The following is an 11,316-nucleotide window of genomic DNA, read 5'->3' as shown; positions in this document are numbered from 1 at the left end:
ATTTACGGATGACTAAAATTAATTTATTATTGAGAATTTAATTCACAAACAAATTCAATTTCAAATAACCCTACGTTTCTATTTAACATAATTAATTAATTTTCACCAAGTTACCCTAAGGATAATTAAACTAAGTTAATTATGTACATGTGTAATTTATTCTAATATCACATAAGGCCCAAACAATCACAACAATAAAGATTTCTAACATGCAAATTTATTTTACAATTACCAAGTATTAAATTAAATTTATTTACATGCCAATGTTAGTTTAATTTACAAACAAGATTAATTTTAATTTACAAAATATTTATTTAAATTAATTACATGCAAAAGTCAGTTAAATTAAAAATAAAGTTAATTTTAATTTACCAAATAAAAGTTCTATTATTACTACAATTTCATGCCAATGGTTATTCGAGAAGTTTAGAGCTACTTACCTGTTGGTAAATGCAGATTCCATTAGCAAGCTACCTTAAAAAGGGTCTTCTCTTCTAGTATGGCAATGATATCCACGGCTTACTCCCGCTTAGCTCCATATAAGCTCCACGCAAATGCCCTCTTTGGTACTTACCTTAGGGCTACTTACCAATTTTGTTTGTAATAAAAATAAAGGAACTAAAGAAAATAAAAGAAATAAAGAAAATATTAATAACAATTTACATTGGATTCTAACTCTAGTCTCCTAAAGGGTTAAGATTCCTAATTAGTTACAACTACCTAATGGTCTAAGTCTTCTAACATGATCCAAACACTTTATAACACTTCTTGAATTAAAAGAATACAGAAAATAGATCAAATATCAATTAAAACCTAAGAAAATACAAGAACATGCATAAATATACAATTTTCAAATTTTGGCAGATTAACAGTAGCAAGAAATTCGATTTTTTAAAAATAGTTAAACATGCCTAAAAATCATAAAAATTACAGAAGATAGCCTACATATCATACAATAACATAAAATTTATAAATCAAACAAAACCCTAGCCGAATGATCTACATAAATCGTAACTCTTCTAAGTGACAGAATCGTACTACTTTTTTGTAAAATTCATAACTCATTAACCACAAAAGATATGAATGCAAAACCAATTGGAAAAGATTCATAAGATTCTGAAGTTAATTTTAGACACTAGATTTGCACAAAAATATTAAGGAACAAGGGAGATATGGGCTCCACAAGTCGGATATCCTGCAAATCAGATTTTACAGGAACCCTAACTTCAAACAGCCATAACTTACAAAATATTAAAGCTTTTTTAGTGATTCTTGAGCCTAAAATTAATGGAATTTCGTGTAGAATATGAATATAATTTTTACAAATTTTTTACAGATTCAGAAAATAAAGAAAAATAATAAAAATACGAGAGACAGAAACTAAACATGTGCAGAGTTGTGTATCCCCTCAAATTAAACATGATTACATGATCAATATGAACGTATAAAATAAATTGAAGACAAAGAGCATAGAATTAAAATATTGTGTGGCATAGATCTTGAATCTTGAAAAGAAAACAACAAAAACTGACCTTCCAGAAATCTTGTATGAAAATCTTCTTGAAGAAAAGAAAAAAATAAGGAAAAACTCAAAGAGTCTTGAATATCTCCAAATTTCCTGTAGCTCTGAATTTTCTCTTCCTCTTTCCTTTCATCATCCTCTTTTTTTTTTTATCTCCAGTAGGGTATTTATAGGGTTTTGGGAGAGAGGTGTGATAGGGTTTGGAGTCTTAGGATGATAAAATTTAGATGACTTAAACAACTACGATTGTAGAATTCGAATAAGACTGGGATATGGGAGAGGTGTTTCAACCAATAGGAAGACAGGAAAAAATGGAAGGCACCAATAGGGAATGAGGAAGAGGTGTGGTAGGATTTGGAGTCTTAGGGTGATAAAGTTTAGATGACTTAAACAACTGCGATTGTAGAATTCGAATAAGACTGGGATATGGGAGAGGTGTTTCAACCAATAGGAAGACAGGAAAAAATGGAAGGCACCAATAGGGAATGAGGAAGAGGTGTGGTAGGATTTGGAGTCTTAGGGTGATAAAGTTTAGATGACTTAAACAATCACATTGCAGAATTCGAATAAGATTGGGATATGGGTGAGGTGTTTCAACCAATAGGAAGACAGGAAAAAATGGAAGGCACCAATAGGGAGTGAGGAAGAGAGTGGGGTCAAGGAGGAGAGATATTTTGTTATTTTAATTTTTAGAAAATAATTAAATGGGTCCCATTTAAAATTCCTAACTAGGCTTTCTTAGGCCCATAGAGCCCAATTAAACTTAATTAGATTCATTTAAGAACTACCCATATTAAATTTAAACAAAATAAAATTTTATTTAAATTTAATTAAATTAATTTCCCCAAAATTTTATTATTATTTTTATTTTTTTCAAGATCATGCCACGGAATTAATAATTCAGCTCCATGCCTCCAATTACATCTTACAGTCATATAATTTTTCATCATCGGGTTTCCCACGGCCTCAATGTACATACTCATCACAAAATAAGGGTCTACAGTTTGCCCCCCACTTTGGCGAAAGTTGAAATCAATGCGAAGCATTGCTCAAGTTTCGTCAAAGTGAAACTCAAATTTCTAATAACTATGAAACATTGGCTATGAGGATCAAGTATATCTTGCTCGGTCGACATACTCTATGTTATGAGACTAGCTACGGTCTCATAATAGTAATAATTGTGTCACGTGAAAAACGAGTGTATCTTGCTCTGTCGATACACTCTGCATCATGAGACTAGCTACGGTCTCATAACAGTGATAACTGTGTCATGTAAAAATTGAGTGCATCTTGCTCTGTCGATACACTCTGTGTCATGAGACTAGCTACGGTCTCATAACAGTGATAACTTTGTAATGTGAAAATCGAATGCATCTTACTCTGTCGATACACTCTGCATCATGAGACTAGCTACGGTCTCATGATAATGGAAACTCTGTGTTTTGAAATGTTGTGGATTCGTATTTAGGACCGTAGTCCTAAACTACCTACGTATCTCCCTCGCTATCCTGAGGAAGAATCAGACCCACTCGTAGTTCGACACTTGAAACTGTGGTGATGCATGTTCTTCTACGCCTTACACACCTACAGGTGACATGTTGATGCGTGTTCTTCTACGCCTTACACAACTATGCCATGTGCCCTAAACAACGTCTAAGGACTTACCAAAAAACATCTATCATGAAATGTTGTGGGTTCGTATTTAGGACCACGATCCTAAACTACCTACGTATCTCCCTCGCTATCCTGAGGAAGAATCAGACCCACTCGTAGTTCGACACTTGAAACTGTGGTGATGCATGTTCTTCTACGCCTTACACACCTACAGGTGACATGTTGATGCGTGTTCTTCTACGCCTTACACAACTATGCCATGTGCCCTAAACAACGTCTAAGGACTTACCAAAAAACATCTATCATGAAATGTTGTGGGTTCGTATTTAGGACCATGATCCTAAACTACCTACGGATCTCCCTCGCTATCCTGAGGAAGAATCAGACCACTCGTAGTTCGACACTTGAAACTGTGGTGATGCATGTTCTTCTACGCCTTACACACCCACAGGTGACATGTTGATGCATGTTCTTCTATGCCTTACACAACTATGTCATGCGCCCTAAACAATGTCTAAGGACTTACCAAAAAATATCTAATTCATGATTTGAAAAAAATTAGGATGACTGGGTCTCAAAATTCTCTCTAATTTTTATGTTTCTCTCTACTTCCTATCATGGGCATGCTGATTTTGCTAGAGATTCTAAAAAAAACTTAGTCCTCTGGGGGACCTCTTTTTGCAAAAACTTTCTTATAACCTCAAATTTTTTTTGAGAAAAATGATTCACCAAAAAAGACTTCCTTTAGGTCACAATATAATTTCTCTCTGATTTTTCTTTTTCTTCTCTCTCCCCATGATTTCTGCCTTGACTCATTTCTCTTCCATGAACTTCATTCTCTGTGCCCTAAGTTTTGCCTGAAATGCCCTTTTGGGTTTTCATCTCAGCGGGCTTACTCTAACTTTTGCCTACTTTTCAGGTTTTCCACTTAGCGAGCTCTTTTTTTTTCTTTTCTTTTTCTTGTTCTTTTTCTCTTTTTTTGAAATTAGACAATCACCAAGATATTCATATCAAGCACCTATTCTATCATGCTCACAAGACAATAGATTAAATCAAAACAATGCGTTCAATTACTTAATCTTTTGATATATCCTCAAGACACAAAACATTCACAATCATAATTCAATAAAACCTATTCTGGTTAATGCAATAAACACTTCTTTATTTATTCAGTACACCATTACTCCCTCTTACATTTAGTTTTGCTAAATTTCTAACCTTCAAAGTTAGAAATAAGCTTTATAACTGCCGAATGGCCTTTTCAAAGTTTTCCATCCAGATCTTCTCTCATCTCTCCTTTTGCCTAGCCTTTTGTAGGTTTTCAATCTAGCATTTTTTCTTTTCTTTTCTTTTCTTTCTTTTTCTTTTTTTTTTCGTTCTTTTTTCTTTGAACCTTACTTTTGACTAGACCGCCTTTTGCGGGTTTTCACTTAGCGCCTGTCTCACACAAAGTACCATTTAAGCCTATCTAAATTGGATCTGGTTCTTGAAATTCATTCCCATCCAGTCCGATATTCTTACAGAGCAAGATCTTTTGACTATGTGGACCATCCCGATTTGGCTTAAACTTTCCTCTCGGATCAAAAGGGATGGGGCCGAGTTTGTTTCACAACCATATCTCCCTCTTTGATCTTTCTCGGCTTCACCTTCTTATTAAAGCCTCTAGTTATCTTCCTTTGATAAGCCTTGCATATGATACAAGGCTCGCATCCTCTTTTCATCAATCAAAGCTAGTTCTTCTTATAGGCCCACTCATTTTCTAGGATCTTAGCTTCTAGCATCACTCTTAAGGATTTGACCTCTTGCTTAATGGATAGCACTACTTTAATCCCATACACTAAAGAGAATGGGGTTGCCCTCGTGGATGTCCTTGTAATACTACGATAATCTTAAAGAACATAAGGGAGTTTTTCGTGCCAATCCGTATATGTTTCGAACATTTTTTCCCAACTAGAACATTTCCATTCATATGGGGACCACAAATTTCCTGCAAGTATTTCTTTCATTATTTGCTCAGCCTGTTTTTCTATCACACATAAGAGTTTGTAGAATTGCCCCCCAGCTAAAGTAAGTTGAGTGGCTAATCCATGAATTGTTGCTCTATCTCTTTTGTAGGCTTATTGTGAGTATTCTCTCACTTCCAGAGACCTCCTTATGTCTTCATATCATTTTCCTTCTCCCTCTAGGTCCACATGTGCTACTACTAATCCTTCATAGCATAAAATTTTACTCCTCATTAGGATAACTAACAAAGTCAACTTTTGATCACTCTTTTCCTATAGGGACACCAGCGTGGCTTAGGAATTGGCCATCTGATTTTAAGCTCGAGGCATGTGCTTCTTGGTACTTTGTTAACAAGGCTATAAATTTATCTCTTTCTTCTTGGGTTAAATCTTTAGCTCACTTAATGTCTTTAGGATTATTTGGTGTACCCAAATTAATAGAGATCGATTTTGATGCATTAACAAAAATAGACTCTAAATGATTATGAATGCCATGCATATGCCCATTAGAATAAACATCAAACAAGTAAGCGTATGACTGGAATGTTATTGATCTTTGCCTCAAATCTTTATCAAGTACATCGAATTGGAAACATCAATATCACTCTGTGAGCATTACAAAAGATAGACTCAAACATAGGGTGTAGCCTTAGGTGTTTGGTTTTCATCTGATCCTTTGATCAATGGTGCTGATTTTTGTTTTAGCTCTTTCACGTGTTGTAATCCCTAATCATATGTCAAGGTAATTGCCTCGCTTTCAAGAACTTAGAAGGCTTTGGCTCTTCTTCCTCTTCTCATAGCTCATAGCCTAAACCATGACTCGTGATCCGCCTTCATCTCAAGAAAAGTCACTGCACCATCTATACTTTCTCCTAGGCCCATGCAGGAAAAAACTTCATCCCTTTCTTCACAATAGCCACTTTCAAATCCATCTAGTTTTCATAGATCCCAACAACTTGAAAATCAGACACTAGTGGAACTAAACCATCTAGTTATAATGCAACTATCTCCTCATCAGAATCAGTCCAGACATCCAAAAAACCCTCATCATAGCTAGAATTATCACAAATCTCAATAACCATTATAGACTGAGGTCCATTGGGCTTTTGAATGGGTTGGATAGGTTCATTGGGCTTTTGGATGGGTTGGATAAAGTCAATAATTCTGTTAGGGTTATTTGGGGTGATGGAGATCATGTAGATACCTGATGTAGGTGGAAATTTTGGCTAGGCATGGGGCTTTTGGGTTGATTTTCTGGGTCAATTATCCTTTTGGCATCAATTAGGTCTTAGATATCATGCTTAAATTGAAAGCATCAATCGGTGTCATGACTGTGGGCTTAGTAGAATCGGCAACATTGGTTGATATCATAGCTAGGTGGGAGTGGATTTGGTAGTGGTCTGGGTGCTAAGAGCTACAGGAGGTCTTGAACTTTGAGAAGCTCCAAAACTTCAGATAAGGGTTGGCTGAATTGGAAAAAATCTCCTTGGGGTGAGAGACACAATTTGAACCTCAATAACTTTAATGCCACTTAATTGGCCTACCTTGGGGCCTCTTTCTAAAGTTGACCACAATTGTCTCTTCTAGCTTAAATATCTTGGCGTTCAATATTTCATCAAGCACGGCCATAGTTTCTTCCATCTTAAGTAGTGTAGGTGAAATCCTTACTAGTCTCTTCTCTTCCCTAACCCAAGTGACCTGATTGGAAGTCTCTTTGATGTGTTTTGAGGCTATGTTTGCTAAAAAAAAGATAGGATTTAAGGGTTAACCTAAGTATGCTATGTACATGAATGTAATGCATGAATGGACCATTTTTTTTTCTTTACTTTTACAAAACCAAAACCGAACCATACCAATAGAACCAAAATTGAACCCAAAACCAGACCATATAAACTGAACTAAAATCAGACCAAATACTGAATTAAAACTGAAAAAAAAAAAAAAAATCTCCAGAACTGAATCTTCGCCCCCTTATACCTTCAACTCTCACGTGCAGGGTAAGAAAAAAATTCTATCCTAGGCTACGGTACACTAGACACACCAACAGGGGGTGGTCCAGGACGACCTTTCCTCTATAAACAAATGATTTGTATCCTTAAAGTTTAACCATAAGTAAGCATCCTCTTGCTTAACATGGGTTTTAAAATGGACTTGGGCCTATACACACATTGGGTTTATGCATAGGCCTAGGTTCATCTCAACTACCACTAGAACTTATGGTTTGAACAGTAAGGATACGAATCCAGCACAACAAAAATCTATAGGGTACCTAGGGTTGAAATCTATGGCTCATGGGCTTTATTGGGTAGGAAAAGGGTCACCCATGCGAGCTTGTCCATTAAGCACACAACGGCCGAGTCGTGGCTCTTTTATATACTCGAAGGTACGGGCATGGGGTGCTAGCATTCACCAATTCGTCATAGCTCGAGTAGAACCATGGTCTCCTTGGCTAGTACTAATGGGGCTAAAAGGGGTAAGAGTGATCCGTGTGATAGTGTAGTGCAATGCAAAAGTTTAACAGAGGAATAATATTAGACTAATAGAAACATGTTGGAGTAACTATCCATTTAATCCCAGTAGTCGCCAAACCGTGGAGGTGGGGGTGAAGCGAAATATCATCCATTAGAATTATATAAAATGCACTGTAATGCCCAGAAAGATGGTGGAGTCACAATGGTCTCACTTAAGTACCACCTCCTTAGACAAAGATTTCCTAGACATGCTCTTCATACAATCCTAATAGAATCAAACCACCGTAAGTACCGTCTTCCCATAACACTACCACGGTACTAAGGATTTATGCCACAAAGGCATAGATAGACAGAGTCGCCACCGGTAATAACCGGACATATTGATGTTTCTTCCGAGGGTCATGGATGGCAACTTACTCCTTGCGAGTTTCCACAACCGCTGCGTTACCATAGCCCAATGTCTAGGTTCGGATAGTGGGTACGTAAGGGAAGGTGTTAGGCACCCTTACGCTGGTCTAACCTCGTTAATTCGAGTGCCAGTCCTCTACTAATGTTTCTAGAAGTCTTGTTTATTATTCCTTTATTAAACTTTATCCTAAAAATGCAATTCTAATCCTACACACGCAAGTAATTCACAAAAGGATTGTTGTTTACACACAATTTTCATGCACAAGTAATTCCTATCTATAGGGTTGCTAATTATTTAAATGATATTTACCAGATGACTAAAATTAATTTATTATTGAGAATTTAATTCACAAACAAATTCAATTTCAAATAACCCTACGTTTCTATTTAACATAATTAATTAATTTTCACCAAGTTACCCTAAGGATAATTAAACTAAGTTAATTATGTACATGTGTAATTTATTCTAATATCACATAAGGCCCAAACAATCACAACAATAAAGATTTCTAACATGCAAATTTATTTTACAATTACCAAGTATTAAATTAAATTTATTTACATGCCAATGTTAGTTTAATTTACAAACAAGATTAATTTTAATTTACAAAATATTTATTTAAATTAATTACATGCAAAAGTCAGTTAAATTAAAAATAAAGTTAATTTTAATTTACCAAATAAAAGTTCTATTATTACTACAATTTCATGCCAATGGTTATTCGAGAAGTTTAGAGCTACTTACATTGGTAAATGCGATTGCCATTGGGGCAAGCTACCCTTAAAAAGGGTCTTCTCTTCTAGTATGGCAATGATATCACAGCTTACTCCCGTTTAGCTCCATATAAGCTCCACGCAAATGCCCTCTTTGGTACTTACCTTAGGGCTACTTACCAATTTTGTTTGTAATAAAAAATAAAGGAACTAAAGAAAATAAAAGAAATAAAGAAAATATTAATAACAATTTACATTGGATTCTAACTCTAGTCTCCTAAAGGGTTAAGATTCCTAATTAGTTACAACTACCTAATGGTCTAAGTCTTCTAACATGATCCAAACACTTTATAACACTTCTTGAATTAAAAGAATACAGAAAATAGATCAAATATCAATTAAAACCTAAGAAAATACAAGAACATGCATAAATATACAATTTTCAAATTTTGGCAGATTAACAGTAGCAAGAAATTCGATTTTTTAAAAATAGTTAAACATGCCTAAAAATCATAAAAAAATTACAGAAGATAGCCTACATATCATACAATAACATAAAATTTATAAATCAAACAAAACCCTAGCCGAATGATCTACATAAATCGTAACTCTTCTAAGTGACAGAATCGTACTACTTTTTTGTAAAATTCATAACTCATTAACCACAAAAGATATGAATGCAAAACCAATTGGAAAAGATTCATAAGATTCTGAAGTTAATTTTAGACACTAGATTTGCACAAAAATATTAAGGAACAAGGGAGATATGGGCTCCACAAGTCGGATATCCTGCAAATCAGATTTTACAGGAACCCTAACTTCAAACAGCCATAACTTACAAAATATTAAAGCTTTTTTAGTGATTCTTGAGCCTAAAATTAATGGAATTTCGTGTAGAATATGAATATAATTTTTACAAATTTTTTACAGATTCAGAAAATAAAGAAAAATAATAAAAATACGAGAGACAGAAACTAAACATGTGCAGAGTTGTGTATCCCCTCAAATTAAACATGATTACATGATCAATATGAACGTATAAAATAAATTGAAGACAAAGAGCATAGAATTAAAATATTGTGTGGCATAGATCTTGAATCTTGAAAAGAAAACAAAAACTGACCTTCCAGAAATCTTGTATGAAAATCTTCTTGAAGAAAAGAAAAAATAAGGAAAAACTCAAAGAGTCTTGAATATCTCCAAATTTCCTGTAGCTCTGAATTTTCTCTTCCTCTTTCCTTTCATCATCCTCTTTTTTTTTTTATCTCCAGTAGGGTATTTATAGGGTTTTGGGAGAGAGGTGTGATAGGGTTTGGAGTCTTAGGATGATAAAATTTAGATGACTTAAACAACTACGATTGTAGAATTCGAATAAGACTGGGATATGGGAGAGGTGTTTCAACCAATAGGAAGACAGGAAAAAATGGAAGGCACCAATAGGGAATGAGGAAGAGGTGTGGTAGGATTTGGAGTCTTAGGGTGATAAAGTTTAGATGACTTAAACAACTGCGATTGTAGAATTCGAATAAGACTGGGATATGGGAGAGGTGTTTCAACCAATAGGAAGACAGGAAAAAATGGAAGGCACCAATAGGGAATGAGGAAGAGGTGTGGTAGGATTTGGAGTCTTAGGGTGATAAAGTTTAGATGACTTAAACAACTGCGATTGCAGAATTCGAATAAGATTGGGATATGGGTGAGGTGTTTCAACCAATAGGAAGACAGGAAAAAATGGAAGGCACCAATAGGGAGTGAGGAAGAGAGTGGGGTCAAGGAGGAGAGAGATATTTTGTTATTTTAATTTTTAGAAAATAATTAAATGGGTCCCATTTAAAATTCCTAACTAGGCTTTCTTAGGCCCATAGAGCCCAATTAAACTTAATTAGATTCATTTAAGAACTACCCATATTAAATTTAAACAAAATAAAATTTTATTTAAATTTAATTAAATTAATTTCCCCAAAATTTTATTATTATTTTTATTTTTTTCAAGATCATGCCACGGAATTAATAATTCAGCTCCATGCCTCCAATTACATCTTACAGTCATATAATTTTTCATCATCGGGTTTCCCACGGCCTCAATGTACATACTCATCACAAAATAAGGGTCTACAATACCCAAGTAAGCATGACATAATAAAAACTTATAATTTAAATTTTTGAAATTATGGGATAATTATTAACATAAGAGACCAATTAAAAAAAAAAAAAAGATGAAAAATCACTTTCTTCTTCATGTGCCGTCCCTCTCTCTCTTTTCTCTCTCTTTTTCCTTTTCTTTTCACCATTGAAGACAACTTTGAGCTTTTATAACCCTAAATTTAGCCACAAATTTCATAGCTCCCTTAATTAAAACTTGCTTTTGAGTCTTGATTAGAAGATTGGGAGCCAAAGTAGCTAGGAAAATTGAGGAGCTTGAAAGACTTGAGGTTGATCAAGTTGAGGTAAGTCTCTCTCTTAGCTTAAATTGGTTTATACTTATAAAACTAATGTTGAACAAGTGAGAATTTCTTGGAAAAGTGAAAAATTATGCATGAATAAGGGTGTAGGAATTTCGGCCAACTTTGAATAGGCTAGGGTT

This window comes from Hevea brasiliensis, chromosome 4, assembly GCF_030052815.1.
Source record: "Hevea brasiliensis isolate MT/VB/25A 57/8 chromosome 4, ASM3005281v1, whole genome shotgun sequence".
Classification (NCBI taxonomy): domain Eukaryota; kingdom Viridiplantae; phylum Streptophyta; class Magnoliopsida; order Malpighiales; family Euphorbiaceae; genus Hevea; species Hevea brasiliensis.
The sequence above is the reverse complement of the archived record's forward strand: the minus strand, read 5'-3'. Positions refer to the sequence as shown.